Source organism: Tupaia chinensis, unplaced genomic scaffold, assembly GCF_000334495.1.
Source record: "Tupaia chinensis unplaced genomic scaffold, TupChi_1.0 Scaffold000201_1, whole genome shotgun sequence".
Lineage (NCBI taxonomy): Eukaryota > Metazoa > Chordata > Mammalia > Scandentia > Tupaiidae > Tupaia > Tupaia belangeri.
In genome coordinates this window covers 1,663,165-1,669,378 of record NW_006159676.1, presented here as the reverse complement: position 1 = coordinate 1,669,378, position 6,214 = coordinate 1,663,165, and the positions used below count along the sequence as shown (strand labels likewise).

The 6,214-nt window shown below is 47.5% G+C and overlaps 2 protein-coding genes across 3 annotated transcripts in view; one reads left to right on the top strand and one right to left on the bottom strand.

The window, feature by feature from the left end:
- Positions 1-538, bottom strand: part of FKBP8 (FKBP prolyl isomerase 8) — a gene marked incomplete in the record, with an annotated part of 35,299 nt that extends 34,761 nt beyond the window's left edge. Inside the window, 1 exon segment of the mRNA XM_027771292.1 lies at positions 316-538.
- Positions 539-5,346: 4,808 nt separating this feature from the next.
- KXD1 (KxDL motif containing 1) overlaps positions 5,347-6,214 on the top strand; it is a 13,746-nt gene continuing 12,878 nt past the window's right edge. Inside the window, exon 1 of one of the 2 annotated variants that reach the window (XM_006147113.3) lies at positions 5,347-5,421. The gene's annotated coding sequence lies outside the window, so the exon portion shown is untranslated. Of the gene's footprint in view, positions 5,426-6,214 lie in introns of both variants that reach the window. The other variant, XM_006147114.3, reaches the window with a different exon arrangement.

Below are 6,214 nucleotides of genomic sequence, written 5' to 3'. Positions count from 1 at the left end.
ATACCGGAAGCATTGGCTGGCGAGCAAGTCCGTCGCAACGACAGGCACCGCCCCCTTCCTGCTTTGCTCCGTGGGGCGTTCTTAAAGGGGACGTTGCCTCCAGGCCACTGGAGCTGGTGTTGGGAGGGGGGGAAGCGGAGGTTTAACGAGAAGCGGATGGAGTCGGAGACGGGGACTGAAGCCGGGAGCTCTGCGCTGGGACCCCGAAAGCGACTCTGCGCCGCTCAGCCTGGCGCCCCTCTGGTTTGTCTTCTGAGCTTCCTCGGGCGCATCTGTGAAATGGGAATAAACAAACTCCCAGCTATGCTTTCTTACCTTCAGGCGTTTCTCCGGGCAAGTCCGCGGTGTTTGCACGAGCAGCTCAAGCCATCTGCGGGGACCGCTGGAAAACCCACCCTGAACACTTAGTAACAGGAGAGGGACCTGTCCAAGGTCACCGGAATCCCCGGAGCCCAACACAGGTTGCCCTGATGCTACTCAGCTGGCGAGCGAGGCTGCAGGGCTGCAGGGAGGAGGTCCTACCCGTGGCACCCTCGCCTAGAGGGTGATAAGGGGCCCGGAGTGATAAGCCCCGCCCTAGTGCCCGCGAAGGGGCGGGGAAAGGTGGCATTTTTCGATTAGATGCTTTTTTTAAAATAATGATTTATTTATTTAATTTTATTTATTCATTCATTTTTTTTTCTTTTTTTTTTGGAGAGATTTTTGCTATAGGGCGCGTGCGCTCCCCAGACAGACAGAGAGAGACAGAGAGACAGAAAGTGAGAAATCACCCCCCAGGGGGGATGGCCACGCTGCAATCCCTTCTCCATTCTCCTCTCGGGATCTTGGGCACGTACGCACATGCGCCCTATCTGAGTTTAAGCCACCGGGTCTGGGACGCGAACCGTGGTCGCCTACGTGGGAGTCCAATGACATAGCCATTACACCAACTGCTTGTCCCCATTCATTCATTTATTTTTCATTTGACAGAGACACGGGGAAGGGGGCAAGGGGAGGAACGAGAAAGCAGGCTACCAGGTCAGGGATTCGAACCTTGGTTAGGCAGGTAGGAGTATTCTGTGCCTTAACAACCACACCACCTGCAGGTTCACTAGATGAATTTTTTTAATTTAATTTTATTTATGCATTCATTCATTTATTTTTTTCTTTAATTTGACCAGAGAGAGACAGAGAGAAACAAAGTGAGAAAGGAAGCCATCAAATCCAGGACTTGAAGCACATTGGCGTGGTGGTTAAGGTGCTAGACACCTGCTGGCCCCTACATAGATTTTTTAAAAATAATTTTTAAAAGAGTTTTTTAATTAGATTAATTAATTATTATTATTATTCAACCTGATGAGAGAGAGAGAGAGAAAGCGAAAGAAAGCTGCCAGGTCCAAGACTTGAACCATGGTCAGCCATGTGGGGAGTTCAGTGCCTTAACCACCATGCCACCTGCTGGCCCCAAAATAATTGTTTTATTTAACTTTATTTCTTTATTTAAATTTGACCAAAAGAGGACAGAGAGAGAGAAAGAGAGAAAGCAAGCCACCAGGTCTGAGACTCAAACCTCTGTTGGCTGTGTGGGAATCCAAGGAGTGGACCACCATACCACCTGCTGGTCCCAATTAGATGGATTTTTTTTTTTAAGAATTATGTATTTATTTAATTCCGTTTGTTAGTATTATTATTTTTTTATTTGACCAGAGAGAGACAGAGAGACAGAAACGGAAAGCGAGAAAGCAAGCTTCCTGGTCCAAGATTTGACCAACAGTCATCCATGTGGGAGTCCAATGCATTAACCACCACGCCACCTGCCAGCCCCTGATGAGATGGATTTTTAATGGATCTTGTTTGGAAATTGGGGAGACTTATTCCTCCTCCCTCCATCCGTGGTTTTTTTTTTTTTTTTTTTTTTTTTTCCCTTTCCTTCCTGGCAGTTTTTGGGTTTTTTTTTAAGAGGTTTTTTTTTTCCTATAGGGCGCGTGAAATCACCCCCCCAGGGTGCAATCCCTTCTCCTCCATTCTCCTCTCAGGATCTTGGGCACGCACGCACACGCGCCCGGCATGAGTTTTAAGCCACCGGGTCCAGGACACGAACTGTGGTCGACTACGTGGGAGTCCAGCAACATAGCCATTACGCTAACTGCTGGTTCCTGGCCTGGCAGTTTTGATAGCCCCTTTCAGATCCATCTGACATTCCTTTTTGTTTCTCTCCATAATTTCTCATTTAAGTTTTTTTAAAAATTATTTATTTAGTTTTATTTATTCATTCATTTATTTTAATTTTTTAAGATTTATTTATTTATTCATTCATTCATTTATTCATTCATTTTAATTTGACCAGAAAGAGACACAGAGAGAGAGAGGAAAGTGAGAAAGCAATCCACAAGGTCCAGGACTTGACCCATGGTCGGCCATGTGGGAGTGTCCAGCACCTTAACCACCATGCCACCTGCTGGCCCCCATTCCTGTTTTTAATATGTTTTTTTTCCCCTCTTTTTTATATTATACTGTAAGGGTTAACTGGTGCTTGTAGCTTCTGTAACTAATGTAATCTGTAACTATTATAACAAATAAGGTCATAACCCTGATTGCTTACAAGAGAAAACTTAAGCTGCTTGCTTGTTTTCTTAAGTTCTTTTTTTCTGAATTTTTAAAATTTAACTTTTATTTATTTATTTTAATTTGACCAGAGAGGTACAGAGTGAGAGAGAGAGAGAAAATGAGAAAGCAAGACTTGAGGTCTAAGTCTCGAACTGTGGTCAGCCATGTGGGAGTCCAGCACCCTTAGCCACCATTCCACCTGCCGGCCTTATTCATTTAATTTATATTTATTATTATTATTATTATTGAATTTGACCAAAGAGAAAAAGAGAGAGCCATGTCTCGGACTCAAACCACAGTCAGCCATGTGGGAGTCGAAGACATTAATTACCCCACCACCTGCATGTCCCATCATTCCTTTTTTTTAAAGTATTATTTTATTTAACTTTATTTATTTCTTTATTTTCATTTGACCAGAGAGGGACAGTGAGAAAGCAAGTGGCCAGGTTCAAAACCACGGTTGGCCCTGTAGGAGTTCAGCACTCTTTTTTTTTTTTTTTTTTTTTTTTTGAGAGAGATTTTCGCTATAGGGCGCGTGCGCTCGCCAGACAGACAGAGAGAGACAGAGAGACAGAAAGCGAGAAATCACCCCCAGGGGGGATGGTCACGCCGCACTCCCTTCTCCTCCATTCTCCTCTCGGGATCTTGGGCACGTACGCACACGCGCCCAGCGTGAGTTTTAAGCCACCGGGTCCGGGACGCGAACTGCGGTCGACTACGTGGGAGTCCAGCGACATAGCCATTATGCTAACTGCTGGTTCCTGAGGAGTCCAGCACTCTTAACCTCCACTCCACCTGCAGCCCCAACCATTCCTTCTTTTAAAAAAACAAAGAAAGACAGAGATTATTGTTTTGGGGACCAACAGGTGGCATAGTGGTTAAGGCCCTGGACTCCCACATGGCCAACAATAGTTTGAATACTGAACCTGGAGGTTTGAAACTCACCCCAGACTTGTGTATGTGTGCATACTAAATGCCAAGAGGAAGGACCAGCAGATGGCGTAGAGATTACGTTGCTGGACTCCCACATAGCCAATAGCAGTTCAAGGCCCAGACCCAGTAGCTTGAAACACACAAGGAACATTGGGGGATCAGCAGTTAGCATAATGGCTATATCACTGGACTCCTACATAGTCAACCACGGTTTGCATCCCAGACCCAGTGGCTTAAACTCATGCTGGGTGCGTGTACGTGTGTGCCCAAGATCCCGAGAGGAGAATGGAGGAGAAGGGATTGCGACGTGGCCATCCCCCCAGGGGGTGATTTTTCTCTCTCTCTCTCTCTGGTCAAATTGAAGAACAATAAAATAAGTAAATAAATAAATAAATAAATGTATTTTGGCAATCACACACATGTGCCTTGTATATTTCTCAAGCGACCAGGTCTAGGATGTAAAGTGTGTAATCTGCAATGTGGGATCCAGCTGCTTTGACCACATCACTGGCTGGCTCAACTTTCAGGAACTGGAGATAGTAATATTATTTTTCTTCAAGAATTATTTATCTTTCTTTATTTATTATCATTCTTCAGTTTGACCAAAGAGAGAAGAGAGAGAGGGAGAGAGAGAAAGTGAGCTGTCAGGTCCAGGACCCAAACCACAATCAGCTATGTGGGAGTCCATCCCCTAAACCACCACACCACGGGCTAGTCCCAGGAGTAATATTATTATTGTTATTTTTGGAGAGGTTTTTGCTATAGGGCATGTGCACTCCACAGAAAGACAGAGAGAGAGAGACAGAAAGACAGAAAGTGAGAAATCATCCCCCGGGGGGATGACCATGCCGCAATCCCTTCTCCTCCATTTTCCTCTTGGGACCTTGGGCTTGCATGCACATGCACCCGGCATGAATTGAAGCCACCAGGTCTGGGACTTGAACATGGAAGTCCAGCGATGTACCTACTACGCCATCTGCTGGTCCCAGTAATATATATTAGAGATTTTCACTATAGGGCAAAAAATCACTAGAGAGACAGAGGGAGACAGAAAGACAGGAGAAAATCACTCCGTAGCGGGGATGGTCAAACCACAATCCCTCTCCTTTCTCCTCGTAGGATTTTGTGCACGCACGTGCGTGCCCCTGGGATGACTTTAAGACACCGGGTTCAAGATTCAAAGCAGGGTCCACTACATGAGAGTCCAGTGACATAACTAGTATGCCATCTGCTGGTACCTGCGAGTTATATATATAAATTTCTTTTTTCAGGGGGGGGGGAGAGGTTTTTGCTCTAGGGCAGGTGCATTAGCCAGAGAGACAGAGAGACAGAAGGTGAGAAATCACCCCTCCCCCCAGGAGGAACAGCATCCTGGGAGTGCTTTCTTACTTTCTCTTCCTTGACCCTGTGAATGTCCTGTAACAAACTTAAAAATAAATAAACAAAAATAAATTAACTTTGGGGTCAGCAGGTGGTATGGTGGTTAAGGCACTGGACTCCCAAACGGCTACCGACAGTTCGAGTCCCGGAGCTGGCAGCTTGCTTTTGCATTTTCTCTCTCTTTCGATCGGGTCAAATTAAAATGAACGAATGAATAATTGCATGAATAAATTCTTTACAAAAAAAAAAAAAAAAGTCCTCCTGGTTTCTCCCTTTTCGGGCTCCTTTGGAGAGCCGGCTGGCCTAATACGCAGGCGCCGGAGGGACTGCTTGATTGGCTAGTTGTTATGACGTAAAGAGAGGGGGAAGATCCTCCTAAGCCCCGCCTTTTTCTGCCGCGCCTCCACGCACGCCAATCAACCCAGGGCTCCGTCGCCTCCACGCACGCCCGCACGCACGTTGCGCCGTGACGTCACGCGGCGCGGGCGCCATCCCGGAAGCGCCGGCCAGGCCGCCAGATGTGTAGGTGCCTCCGCTACCGACGCCGCGGCCGAGTTTGGGGCTGGGGGCTGGAGACCTCGGGGTTACGGGGTCGTGGGGCCGGATCGGGCGCGGTTCCCGGTCTGCCGAGGGGTGGGGCGCGCCTCTGGCCACATCTGGGCGCTCCTGCCTCAGTTTCCCCGTCTGCGCCGTGGCTGCGTAGGCGGCGCCGCCGACCGGATTCGGATCCGGGGAGCGGGATTTGGGGGCTCCCCTGCGTTTGTGTGTGCTGTGTTCGTGGGAGCCGGGCGTGGCCCTGTTTGTGCCTCAGTTTCCCTGCTTTGTAGGGGGGGGCGCGTGAGGTTATTCAGGCCTCGATCCCCTCGATTTTTTCCAGCTGGTCCGTCTGATGCAGGTTGAATAGCTTAGGTGGACGCTTCAGGTCTCTCTGGTGTCACCTTGGGTACCGAGCCCGCGAGCCTCAGTTTCCCCTCTGAGATGATCGTCTTTGGCTTCTAGGGGTGATGGAGGATTCAATGAAGCGCTTTGTAAATGTTTGCTCCGATGCTTAGAAGAACCTGGGAGGTCCTTGTTCGGGTCCCATCCTGGGAGCTTTTATTATTTTTTTAAATTTTCTTAATGGTTTTTTATTAAATACTTATTTATTTAGTCATTTATTCTTTTTTTACTTTTTTTTTTCTTTTTTGGAGAGGTTTTTGCTATAGGGCGCGTGCACTCGCCAGACAGACAGACAGAGAGACAGAGAGACAGAAAGCAAGAAATCACCCCCAGGGGGGATGGTCACACCACAATCCCTTCTCCTCCATTCTCCTCT